The sequence below is a fragment of the Phascolarctos cinereus genome, unplaced genomic scaffold, assembly GCF_003287225.1.
Source record: "Phascolarctos cinereus isolate Bilbo 61053 unplaced genomic scaffold, phaCin_HiC Scaffold_4;HRSCAF=312, whole genome shotgun sequence".
NCBI lineage: Eukaryota > Metazoa > Chordata > Mammalia > Diprotodontia > Phascolarctidae > Phascolarctos > Phascolarctos cinereus.
Window position 1 is genome coordinate 476,054,779 of NW_027555847.1, and position 14,403 is coordinate 476,069,181.

The following is a 14,403-nucleotide window of genomic DNA, read 5'->3' on the forward strand; positions in this document are numbered from 1 at the left end:
TTAACTTCTCTGGGTTCCAGTTTTCCTCATGTATAAAATGAAAGCTCTTCAAAGTCCCCTGAAGCTCTAAATCTATGAACTTAACATCATCTTGCATCTTTTCATGCTTACTAAAACCTGACTTTCTCCTGAAAACATTTATCTTTTGGCGTTCTCTCTTAGGTTGATCTCACTCACAAAGGGTCAGGAGGAAGAAACGACATATGTCTTGCTCCCAGACTGTCTTCCATTTCTGCTTAGTAATCAATGAACAAGCACTTATTAAACACTTACTATGTGCCAAGTACTATGCTAGGCCCTGACAGTAAAAGTAAAAAAGTATAACAATTCCTACTTCTGAGGAGCTTATATTTCTAATAGGGGAGAGAGGAAGGGCAAATATAACCATATATAACACATATACTGATTAAAAATAAAAATAATTATTGCAAATATATAGAAAGCAGTTAAACAAAAAGCAATGTGAAAGGGAGGCCGAGATAGGATCAAGAAAGATTTCATGCAGAAGATAGTTCTTGATCTACAACATGAAGATAAGGAGGTATACTGTGAAGCAAAGTTAAGAAGGGACTATTTCCACAAATAGGCAGAGTCATGAGAGATGGAGGGCTCATGAGTGAGGAAGAGAGACATGTTTGGTTGGATCACAAAGTATGGGGAAGTAAGTAATATCCAGTAAGTGCAATAAGGTAAATTGGGGCAAAGTGGTGAAAGGCTTTGAAAAATAAATGCAGGTATTTATAGTTTATTCTAGAGGCAATAAGAAGCCTCTAGTTGGTGGACTGGCGAGGTCACACAGTCACCACACACCATACCACCAACATCATGCCCCTGTCCTTTCCATTAGCCGGTCAGATGCCATTGGTCCTCTTCAAAAAGGAAGAATAAACAACGGCAGCCACTCAGAGGAAGAGTACAAGGTCATCTGGCCTAGCCTAAATCCAGACCCTGACTGCTCTTCAACCAGTGCTCTTTGCCTTCCCAGGTGAAGGATTTGACCCAGATCTTGCCCAGCTCTCATTGTAAGACCTCCTGCCTCCCACCTCAGACAGTGAGTTTCTCTCCCCACTTACCACCTACTTTTACTCCTATGGCTTCTTCTGTTTCTCTCCTTATTAATCAACAACTATTTCTGCAACCATTCTCATGTACTGTCATCTGCATTCCCACCCTCAACCGCATCCCCTTCAATTTGACCTGTCCATGTCCCATCTCAATCCTGCCCTTCGAATTTCCTGTTCCTTAGCAAACGTTCTCCTCCACTTCTTTATACTGAACTCCATTTTCAAGCTTAGTCTATCTATTTAGCCCTCACAGAGACTTGGATCCCCTGATGATATTTGCATCCCAGGCTATCCTCTGCCTCAATGGCTGTACCTTCTCTCATCTCCTCCTTCCTCCTCACTCTGATCCTGCCGAAAGAATTAGAATATCCCTTGCTTCCTATTGTCACTTTCAGATTATCCCTTTGCCTCCTTTACTCAGTGACCTTTCCTCTTTTGAAGGTCACACAAATACATTTTTCCATCCAATCAAAACTATGGTAGTTGAAGTATACTGACTTTCCCCAACCCCTTTAGGACTTAGCTCACCATTTTTCTTTCCCTCTCAATTCCTACACTTATACTAGGGGATTTTAATATTCCTGTAGATGGTCCCTCAAATTCCCTAGCATTTCATTTCCTCTTATTATCCTCTTTAAGCCAATGACTCCAATTTGGCCATATATAAGGAAGGTCACACACTACTGTTACCCACAGGTGTTATACTTCCCAAATTAGGACCTCCAACATTCCCTTAGCTGATTATAATTTTATTCCATTCTACCTTTCTCTTTGCTTCATTCATCCTACAACTGTTCTTCAAAGCCTGTGCATTCTTTCTATCCCTCAGACTCCTCCTTCTCCAGCCTCAACACAATAGTATGCTATTTCAACTCTAACTGCCCTCTGCTCTTGAATCCCTTGCCTTCTTGTTCTATTGCCACTCTTCTCTTGCCAAACCTCAACCCTGGATTACAACTGCCATCTGCCTCTTCCACTCCTACTCACAAACAGCTCAATGAAGCTGGAGGAAATTCTACAACCACAGTGATTTGGTACATTACAAATTTATGTTATCCAGCCTCAACTGGGCAAAAATGTACTTTTGTTCTTCCCTAATTGATTTTCTGTATCACTCCCCTAGAAGTTGTTTCAAAACTTTTCCCCCCTCCCGAGTCCCATATCTCCTTTTTCCCCTCCATAAACCAAGGACATTGCCTCTTATTTTACAGGAAAAAAAATGGAAGGCATTTGATGTGATCTCCCTCTTCTCCTATTCTTTTAATCTCAAAAACCCTTGATAATACCTTCCATGCTGTCTTCCTTTGTTCTAGTCTCTAACAGAGAAGACCCTTCTCCTTGCCAAGGCCAACCCCTCTACATGTTCACTTGAGCCCATCCCCTCCTGTTGTCTCCAGCAGTTTGCACGCTCAATTAGGCCTTCTCTCTCCTGAATCTCCAACTTCTCCCTATCAATTGATTCTTTCTCTACTTCCTTCAAACATGTTTAAGTATCCCTTCTCTTAAAAAATATCTTTACTAGATTCCACCATCCCTAAAGATATCACCCTATATCACCTACAAATTTAGGTATACTTCAACTGGGCCCTCACTGCTTCTAGGCAATCCTGCTATACCTCCCTTATCAACTTACTATCTCACTCTCCATAGCAACTCTTCCATACTTTTTCATCCCTCCTCAAACCTACAGAACTCTTTCTCCACCCCCTACTCTCTCAGCTGAGAATCTCACTTCATATCACACAGAAAAAATTGAGGCCATTTGCTATGAACTTCCTCTCCTCCTCTCTTCCTCATCTATCATTCTGGTGCCTTCTGCTCCTCTCTCCATCATCTCTGTCTCACATGATGAAATGGCCTTACTGCTTACCAAGCCTAACTCTTCCACTTATTCAGGTGATCCCATTCCATCTTGTTTCCTCCAACATATTTCCCACTCTCTCATCAGCATTCTTTCACTTATTTTCAATCTCTCCCTCTCTACTGCCTCATTTCCTACTATCTACACACATGTCTATGTTTCCTATCCTGAAAAAGCCATCACTTGACCCTTCCCTCCCCACTATCATCCTATATATCTTCTTCCCTTTGTAGCTAAATTCCTTGAAAAGGATGTCTATAATAGGTGCCTTTGCCTTCCCTCCTCTCATTATCTACTTAACTCCTTACAATCTGACTTCTGATCTTATCTTTCTACTAAACTGCTCTCTGCAAAGTTGCTAATGAACTCTTAGTTGCCAATCCAATGGTCTTTTCTAAATCTTCATTTTCCTTGCCTCTCTGCAGCCTTTGACACTGGTGACCCCTCTCTCCTCCTTCACGGTCTCTTCTTTCTAGTTTTTCAGGATGCCACTGTCTTCTGGTTCTCCTCCTATGTATCTAATTGTCCCTTGCCTGTCTTCATTGCTGGATCCTCTTCCAGATCATGTCCTCTCTAACCATGGATATCCTTCAGGATTCAGTCCTGGGCTTTCTTCTCCCTCTATACTACTTCAGCTCCAATAGATTTAATTACTGTCTCTATGGGGATGATTCTCAAATCTGCCTTTCCTGTCCCAATTTCTCTGCTGACCTGCAATCTTGCATCTTCAACTGCCTTTCAGGCATTTAGAACTGTATATCCAGTAAACATCTTAAACTAAATGTGGATGAAACAAACTCATTACTTTTTCCCTAAACCCTCCATGTCTCCTGTCTTCCTTATGACTGTAGAAGGCAACAGCATCTTCCCAGTCCCTCAGGCTTGCAACCTAGGAGCCATCTTGTATTCCTCACTATCTCTCACCCCACAGATTCAAACTGTTGCTAAGGCTTGTTGATTTCCCCTTTGCAACATCTCTCGAAGATACTCCCTTCTCTTCTATGCTACCACTCTAGTACAGTCCTTTATCACCTTAATAAAAGAATTTGTTCTGTGAAGTTTGGATTCAGTCAAAGGGCCACACTTGATGACCTAGAGAGCCATATGTAGCCTTCAGGCCACGGGTGCCCCACCTGTGGATCTAATTTCTCAAGTGAAACTTTGTCCTCCAAAATGATCAGTGATCTCCCAATTGTCAAATGTGATGCTCTTTTCTTAGCCCTAATCCTTCTTGATATGTTTGCTGCATTTGACATTCTATGTGGCACAGTACCTACATCTTATTTGACTCCCTCTGACCCCTGATGTCATTATGGCTTTTGGAGGATGCTACTCCTTATCTTTTCGACTGTTCCTTCTCAGTATCTTTTGTTAGTTCATTATCCACATCAAGTTCAATAACTTTGGGTGTTCCCTAAGGTTCTGTCCTTGGCTCTCTTCTCTTCTTCTTCCATGCTCTCTCTTTAAAACTACATAGCTCCCATGGGTTTAATTATCATCTCTATGCTGATGACTTCTTGATTTGCATATCTAGCCCCAATTTCCCCCCTGAATTTCAGCCCCCTTTCACCAATTGAATATTAGATATTTCAAAATGGATGTTCCAGAGACATCTTAGACTCAACATGTTTAAAACAGAACTCATTGTCTTTCTCCAAAAATCCTTCCCTCTCCCAACCTTCTCTACTTCCACCATTCTTAGTGTCTCATGTTCCTAACCTTAGCATTATTCTTGACTCCTCAATTCCTCTTGCCCCCATATATCCAATTGGTTGCCAAATCTCACCATTTCTATCTCCACTACATCTTTCAACATCTCTCTTTCAACATCTTTCTCTTCACTAATGTAGCTATCACCTTCTTTTAGGATCTCATCACCTTTTGCCTAGATTACTGCAACAGTCTCCTAATTATTCCCCCTGCCTCAATATCATACCTCCAGTCCAATCTACATACTGCTTACAAAATAAGTGAACTTAATTTTTCTTAAGTTCATATGGGACCAGGGAGTTCCCTTATTTAACTACCTCCATTGACTTCCTTTTGTAAAATTAAATATACTTTTCTGTTTGGCTTTTTTTCCAGTCTCATTGGACAATACTTCCTTCCTGGAACTAGGTGATTTCACCAAATTGACTTTTTTTTTTCTGTCCCTCACATGTGACACTCCATCTCATGCTTGTAATACATGCAGTCTGTCTCATATAATCCTTCTCTTCCTTTTAAGATTCAGTTCAAACACTGTCATCTACATGAAGCCTTTTCCTGCACCTCCAATTGCTAGTACCCTCCTTCCCCCTTCATGTAGGTGTAAATATGTATGTATATATGCACGTATGTATATATGTATATAGGATAGTCTATAATTTTGAATATATAAATATATATATCAGTAATATATCTCATGTTATGTATTTCCCATCCTCTCCCCATAAAAACAAACCAGAGCAAAAACAAAATAGCTATCAATAATTGACTAATCAATGAGTATTCATTAATATATGAGTGAATATATGTACATATTGGGGCCTGTTTGTATATATTCTTTCATATATATTCGTATTTATCTATCAAGGTAGATTGATATACATACACCTACACAAAGGGGGAGTAAGGGCACACACATATGTGTGTATTACTTATTAGCATCATATTTATGCTTTATTTTAAAAATATTTACTCATCATACCCATTGACAATAATATTATATAATAGTCATTGTGTAAAGTAATGTAAGGTAATTATAAGTAGTAGCATTGCACTCTTTTGGGCCGAGGGTAAGGAATAAGCATTTAAGTGCCTACTATGTACAAAGCATAATACTGAGTGCTTTACAAGTAGTATCTCATTTGATTCTATATCACAATTCTGTGATATAGGTTCTATTATTATACCCATTTTATAGTCAAGGAAACTAAGCAGATAGAGTTTAGTGACTTATCCAGGATCACACAGCTAGTAAATATCTGAGACTGGATTTGAACTCCTGTCTTCTGATTCCAAGTGTTTTATCCACTGCACCACCTAGCTACTTCTTCCTTCTTTATACTTGTATCTCCACCAGTGCCTGGCACATAATAGGCCCTTAATGGAAACTTGTTAATTAATCAATTAATTGATTACTATTATTGCTTCTATTGTAGTTTTTTTTTTTCTTATGAGGGGGAAGAATAGAGAGTGCTTACCATAGGATGTATAATGTAAAATAAACAATAAAGCATCTGGCTGCTCTTCTTCCTTCTAGACTAGACACAGTCAGACAAATACTGGGCGAAATATCAAATTCTACCACAAAGGGGAACTAGAGCATTATCCTTTAAACCTACATGCAGAAGAGTGATTTTTTTTTTGTTTTGCTTTCTTTTTTTTCTTTCTGGGAGTTTTGAAACCATGAAGCTAGAATAGAAAAATGTAAGAAATGATTTCCATTGCCAATAAAAGGCTCTAGTTGGTGGTCTGTCCAACTGGTATACCTTTTTCCTTAAAAACAGATTTTTAAGGAAGATGAATATTTCATTTAAATTTCCTGTATGAACATATGTTTTATTGGGTTAACACCATAAAGTATCTCATATTTTACCAGAACACTTCAATTTGGGCTGTTTATTTTTCCCCTCTGGGATGAGAGAAGATTGTGTTTTTGTATTTATAGACACCATGATAGGTAATGTGGGGCAATGAAAGAACTCTGTACTTAATAGTCACTGGACTCGAATTATTGCATTCAATAGACTATAATGGTAGGAACTATATATCTTCAGTGCCTGGCACAGGGTAGGTGCTTAATAAATGCTTATTGATGGACTGATTAACTGAGTTTGAATCCTGATTCTGCCCCAAAATCTATGGGTGACTGTGGACAAGTAATTTAACCTCTCAAGGCCTCAGTTTTCTCATCAGTAAAATTGAGGGAATTGGATTAGATGATGTAGAAGACAGTCTCTAGCCCTAGACTGATGATCCTATGTTCTGTGACTATATGGTTTTATAAACAGCTGTGACTTCAAGCAGAGGACAGATAATAGGAGAACACATCTATTTAATAAATATGTATGTTATCGTCAAAAAGGAAGAGAACATATTAATTTAGGTATGCCTGGAGGAAAAGCATTAATTTTTGTGGGAGCTGTATATAAATACAATTAAGGCAGAGGTAAACTAAAAGCACAATTTCTTCAAACTCATCCTATTTTTTCTCTGCATTATTAGGTGTTTTTGTAAGTAATAGAGAGGAAGGATTCTTGCTTTCTATTATGAATTTTAGACTGGAATGTAAGTCAGGGTTTTTTGGACACATTTCTATGCATTATACATGCAAACTGACAGACTTAAAAATCTCTCTTCTGTGTGGTGAAAATTAAAGGAAGCTAAAATAATTTAAGAGCTATTCCTTAAAAATGCAAAGTTTCAGAATTATCATTCTTCTGTGGTTAATCTTTCTCTATCATAAAGCATCGAAAATGACTTGATTCAAATGATAAGAAATTCACTCTCGCTGCTCTATTTGTGCCTTTATTTTATAGCATAGAAGAATGGCAGCTATGGTAAATAATCTCCCTCATCTTGATTTATTGAATTATTGTATCAACAACCACTCTGTGTGAGTTAGAATGCTCAGTGTAGCATCCTGGAAAGAATATGGACTCAGAGTTAGGAGATATGGGTTTGAGGCCCAGCTGAGACAAACTATCCCTGACATCATGAGTGAATCACAATTTTTCTGATCCTCAGTTTATCTGTCTATAGAATGGGGATGATAGTAATTCCACTCCTAAACTCACAGGTTTATTGTAAGGAAGGCATTTTGTAAACCTTGATTCACTACTTAAATCTGAGTTATTTTATTATCTTATCTCATGTAGGAGCAACATCTTTAATTTGCTTGTGCCAGTCAAGATAGTCTTACAGTGGGAACCATTCCTACAAAAGTGCAAGGCCTGAGGGGAATTATATTGTGTACTTTCTACCATTTTTATAGCCATGAAATCTAGTTAAAGAAAAAAGCCAAAGCAACCTGTGGGAACAGCACATGACCACAAAAAGACTAAGAGTATCTGGGGTAAATGGATGAAAATAGGTGCAATCACCAGCCAGTCTCTACTGGTTGGATGGCAATCAGCATTTAGTGTTCTTAATTTTGCGCTTATTGGCTTCTGTCTCATTTTTGCTTTTGCAGAACTGATGTCTTTGTGGAGTCAGATGTTTTCCAAGAGATTTTTTTTTCATTGCACTTTTTATGTAGGTCTCTTTGGTAGCTCTCTCCCTTGTATTATGCTCATGTGTGCACAAATGTCTTATGTCTTCCATAGAATATAAGCTCCCTGAGCTCAGGGACCGTGCATTTAGCATAGGCCCATGAAAATAGTAGGCACAATAAATATCTGTTGAATTGAATTGAATAGGATTTAATTTATAAGGAGTGGAAGTTGCAGAGTTAAATTTAGACTTGATGTCAGGAAAAACATCCTAACAGTTAAAGCTGTTCGCACATAGGGCTGCTTAGAGAGGTGGTAGGTTCCTCCTCTTTGGAGGTCTTGAGACAAAGACTGGATGACCAATTTTGAGGTATGTTATAACAGAGGTTCCTTTTGGGTATGAGTTGTACCAAATCAGTGATGTGAGATGGCTAAAAAATATATTACTGCAGGCTATATATTGACTTAGAAAACCACAAATTAACATTATCTGTGTTATATTGCATTTAAAAATATTTCATTAAACATTTCCCAATTACATTTTAATCTGGTTTTGCAAAGTTGTGGCCAGAAACTTATCATGATTTAGCTTTCTTCTTATGTCAGTAATTAAAAATTAAAGGCTGTTGGACAGGACCTTCTATTTTCTTTTTCCATTCCTCAAACATCAACAATCTTTCTCTCCATTCTGATCTCTAAGGAAGATATAATTCTATTCCTTGTTCTATGTATATCCCAGATCACATCTTTCCTTCCTTCTGCAAAATTTCAGTGCAATAATCTTTCACTCATTCTCACACATCAATGATATCCACCTTTCTATTGGTGTACTCCCAATTTCCTATAAATATATTCAGCTTTCTCCAATAAAAAACCCCAACAATTTTGTCAGTTACTGAACAATGATTTTCTCCTGCTTTTTATTCCTTCATTTCTCTATTCATTTACTCATTCATTAACCCATTCTTTTTTATTGCCAAACTTTTTGGAAAAAGTCTATTTAGAAAAGTTCATTTCCACAATTAACATTTCCACATTAACAACAACAACAGCAACAAAAACTAGCATTTATATATCATCTACTACGTGTCTGGTACTGTGCTAAACACTTTAAAAATATCACTTCATGATGACCTTGGAAAGTAGGTGCTATTATTACCTCCATTTTACATTTGAGGAAACTAAGGCAAACCGGGGGTTAAGTGGCTTCCCAGGGTCACAACAGCTAGTAAGTGTCTGAGGCCAGATTTGAACTCAGGATTTCCTGACTCTAGGTCCAAAGCTCTATCCATTGTGCCACTTAGCTGCCTACTTGCTCCCAAACCCCTTGCTTATATGACTTTCCCCACTACTATTCTTTTCAAAATTGTTCTCTCACAAATCCAGTAGCCATTTCCCCAGTTCCCTTCTGTGACCTTTCTGTAGTATTTGACACAGTTATTCACCTGCTCTTACTAGATACGTTTTCATTTATGGATCCCGTGATATCAGAGTCTCCTGATTTTATTATCCAACAATCAACTAGTCAAACAGCTCTTATTTATTAAGTCCCTATTGTATTCAAGGTACTATGTTAATCACTGAAGATATAAAGGTTGAAACAGTCTGTGCTTTCAAGGAATTTTATTGTGATGGGGGAGACCTCACGTGTACACACACACACACACACACACACACACACACACACACACACACGCACACACAAATTGCCTTTTCCACTAATTTCATGGCTCTTTCACTGGACCTTTTTCTTTTCCCTAACCTCTTAAGATAAATATTGTACAATGTTTTGTTGTTAGTTTTCTGTTCTATTAATATCTCCCCTAACAATATCATTTAATCTGACACATTCAACTATCACTGCTATATAGATGTCTCCAAAATATGGATCTCCAACATTAATCCTCCTGAGCTCCAGACTCACATCTCCAACTGCCTACTGACCTACATGTCTTATAAGCACCTCAAGTTCATTAGGTCTAAACAACTTATCCTCTTTTCCAAATCTGTTCTTTTTTCTCAGAAATCAATAAATATTCATTTAGCACTTATGATATGCTAGGCACCGTGCTAAGTGCTAGTGATAAAAAAAAAAAGTCCCTGCCCTTAAGGAGTAGGGAAATAAGGAAGGTTAAAAAGGGGTGAGGCTGGGGAAGTCCTGACTTGTTTATTTCCACCAATCACAGTATTCAATCTCCCAGGTTTGAAACCTAGGTGCTATCTTTGACTTATCCTATTCATCCACTTCTCTTATCTAACCAGTTTTTTATTATTTTAAATAATCTTCAAAATTTTGAAAATAGTCCATTGAAAATGACCAGGTCGGTAACAATGCATTGCAGCTGCTCTTACTTTTGGCTAGTATTTCTGCCTGAAGTACATACGTTTTACTCAGGTGTTCACAAATAGTCTGTGTCTCAATTCAAACACTTCACTGCATTTGTGTCAGTGAGGGTTTATATTTATCCTCAAGCTTATTACCTCTTTGTTCTTAAAAAAATGTCTTTTTTTTTGCCCCTTTTAGGGAAGAAGATGTCCATATATGAAAGCTTCAGTTAAAACCTTGCACTTTCCATACTTCCAAGCCCAGGTAGTTAGAGAGAGTATGGTGCAATAGAAAGGTTACTAGGCTTAGAGTCTGAGGATCTGGGTTGGAATCCTAGCTCTACTATGTACCAGCTCTGACCTGGGCCAAATTACTTGGCATTTCCCCCGAATTAAGTCTTCTCATACACAAAATGAAGGAGTTAAACTAGATGTTATCCAGTCTTTTCTGTCTCAAAATTTATTACCGTATATCCCATCTTGTTCATAAATTCTTCCTGACCTCCTTCAACCCATACTCAGTTATCCCAATTTTGTTCAAGGTTTGTATCCTCCAGCTAGATTGTAAATTGATTGAAGAAAGGGATTAATATTGGGTACTTGTGAGGTGGTATACTCCTGAGGGAATACTTTCAAAAGATCCTCTGAGACCATCATTTACTTGGCCTCTCCAGAACTCAGAGAGCAGCAATGGCAGGTTTCTCTTCTAATCTGATTGGTTTGGGCTGGCTTCCTTCTTGCTCTTTGTAGATAAAGACCACTGATTCACTGATGTGGATGTCTCTGTTCTCTTGAGAACACAGAGACAAAAACTGTTCCCAGACCCATACATGAATGAATAAGTTCCAATAGAAACTTACCAATCCAAACAGCTAGACAATAGGGTACAGATTTCTAACACTACAGGTAGAGCAACATGGTCATGGAAGATTCCCATAGTAAAACACAATAATATTTCATGAAACCATAACTTCTTTTGCCAAAGTATCATCAAGCAGCCAGGATCAAATCACCAGCATCCAAAATGTTTGCTTCTGGTTTTTATAGGTTAACTGTCTTCATGTAGCAATGCCAGCTGATGAGGATCCAGCCCAGCTGTGTGCATGCAGGGCTTTTCTTATACTATCCCTCTTTTACTTAATGAAATTCTCTTCATCTCTGGGTGCTGAATAATAGCCATCTCTATGTAGTGTCTTTGGGTGGCAGTGACTCTTGCCCAGAGCATGTGACTTTGCTTCCTCCCTGCCAAGTTCTTGAGGATATGTGGAGTGATATCTCTCAGTTATCAACCATGTAGGACTGAAAGGGTCTTGTGCCTCCATGTAGCTTAACACCAAATGAAAGAATGATTGAATAAATTAATGATTTTATGAAAAATTATTGGTTAAACTCTTATAGTTGCTGAGAACTAGGGATACAAATAGAAAAAGTGAAGTTGCCCATGTCTGGGAGGACACCGAGTTTAATGCAGGGTAGATGTCAAAGGCCAGAATTTCATGGGGTAGTGTGGGCAGAGAGAGGCAGTATGTAGGGAAGAACAAACACTGAACTAAACATTAGGGCTCTATCTGGTCTTAGATCTAGCACTACTAACTAGCTGTGTGATTTGAGAAAATCACTTAATCTTCCCAATTGTTCTCTCACCTGTAAATGATCCTATCTGCTTACCTAGCAGTATTATTGTAGGAATTGTATTAAATCATGCCTGAGAAAGCAGTTTGAAAACTAAGTTATATAAAGGTAAGGTGCTCATATTCTAGATTCTCAATAAGTGTTTGTTGATAAATTGATTTGTAGCAGGCTATAGGAAGCTCTGCTCTGCTAGAAGATGGTTGCTGCAAACAGGGAGAGAGAAGGCTAAACTGCTGGTGTGCTGACTCACAAGGATGATTTTCTCTTTTTGGCTATAAAAGGATTACTTATATGCTATGGAAAAAAAACACGAAAGCATTTAAAGCAGTAATTTACAGCAAAGTGAGTCAACCCCAAGGATAGATCACAGACATGAGAATGGAAGTCATGGAATTTGGGGAGCCAAAAGGATGTTCCATATACAGAGGATATCATACTCCAAAAACTAGCATTTGTCAGACAAGGATTAACAGGCAAAGTCACTCCAGCAATCAAAGATTTCTTCCAATCCAGAAAAGATCTGGGGAGAGAAATCAGGAGCAAAGAGAAGTACAAGGATGGTCAAAAATATGGGTAGAACCCAGTCCCAAGAATCAGGGACAATCATTACCCCAATGAGATCAGAGACAAAAGTCACTGAACTCAGGCTGGATTGATACAAAAGTCTGGGGACAATGATGAGTATGAAGAGTTGGAATGAGTGGGTTTGGATAAACCAGGAAAGGAGGATCCATGTAGGAGTATAAAGCTACCATCTAGATGATTTTCTTGATTTTGTTTCCCTTCCTGTTTTAAGTCAGTATTTTATCCCTACAATTAGTTTCACTTAATCAACTTTGATTAAACCTCTTTTCCCCTAGGCTTAGTTGCACCTCTACCCCCATTCTCAATATCCCATCTCATTTGTGAATCTTTCCCCAAGTTTTACTTAATTTATTGGTTTATTTTTCCTTCGTTTATTTAGTTATCTTCTTCCTATCTTTACTCTTTTCATTTTTAGCCTCTTAGTTATGAGGTTAATCAAAAATTCCCCCTAAGCTCTTCTCCAACTTCTTTTGCTAGTTTCCTTTCTCTAAAAAGCTCTTTTTATTAATTACCATCCCTTTCCATCTGTTTTGAACTTCACTTCCTTGTGTATACTTATTTATTCCTTCTTTAGTCTCCGTGTGCTCCTCGTGGGATTAAAACTTTTAAAGAATTAAATTTGAGTACCCTCTCCTAGTCAATTTCTGTTATTGTTTTTTCATGTCTTGTCTACTCATCCATTTTTTTCCTATTGTGCCTTATTCTTAGATGTATCAATTCCTGAAGGAAGCAATAAGGAGAAAGTATTGCCCCATGATAATAATTTATCTGTGTCCTCAATTGTCCAAATCAATATGTTAATACATCCACATCATCATTCGCTTTCCTATTTGTCACTGTAATCTCCTCTCTATATCTATGTTTTCCCTTTCTCATTGTTACTAAGGAACAATAATTTCCCTTTTGCTGAGGCAGGATGTTGTCCATAGAGGCATAACAATCATTCAGAGGAAGTGGTCTTCCTATAGACAACTTATTATAAATTAGGTGTATTGTAAGTTCCCCATCTCTCATTGCAGAATATGCCTCTTTCTCCATGAGACTTTTTTTTTATTGAGACCCCTTTGTACTGAGTTGAGATTGCCTCCTTTTCTTTCCCACTATTTCAATCCCTCCCTTTTGCCACTTCTTCAGTTCTTCAGCAATGCCTCTTCTTCCTTTATTCATCCTCTTATTCTGTGATTTAATTCCATGAAGCAATTTGATCCACCTGGAATGGGGGTGGGTTGGAGTTTAGTCCATGGGTGTCTCGGGCTTGGTCCTTCATGGTCACTTTTCCTATTTCTTTAAATTATGCTTTTGTCTTTAACTTCTTGATCACTTTAAAAAATGAATCACCTAATGATTCCTTTCAATCAGAGGTACCTTTATTTTTCTTTCTTTTTTCATTTAATAGTCTCTGGGCATGGGGTAATTTATTTAATTACTTTTCTTTCCTTGGTAACAGTACTTATTTACCATTCTGAAATTTTTGTTGTTTATGGTGGTTGCAAATCAAATAATCTGTTTTCCCCTGAAGCAATGTTTCAAATATTTTTTTACTGAATATCCATCTTTTTTCATTGATGATTTGGATCAGTTTTTTCAGGATATGTCCTTTGGGTTTGTATCTTGAGCTCCTTTGAGTTTCAGAATATATTATTTGATTCCCATGTATGGCTTCTGGTAGGTACAGAAAGTTTTGTGCTATTGAAATTTCCTTTTCTTCATATATGAAAATCTTCCCCCTGGTTGCCTATGG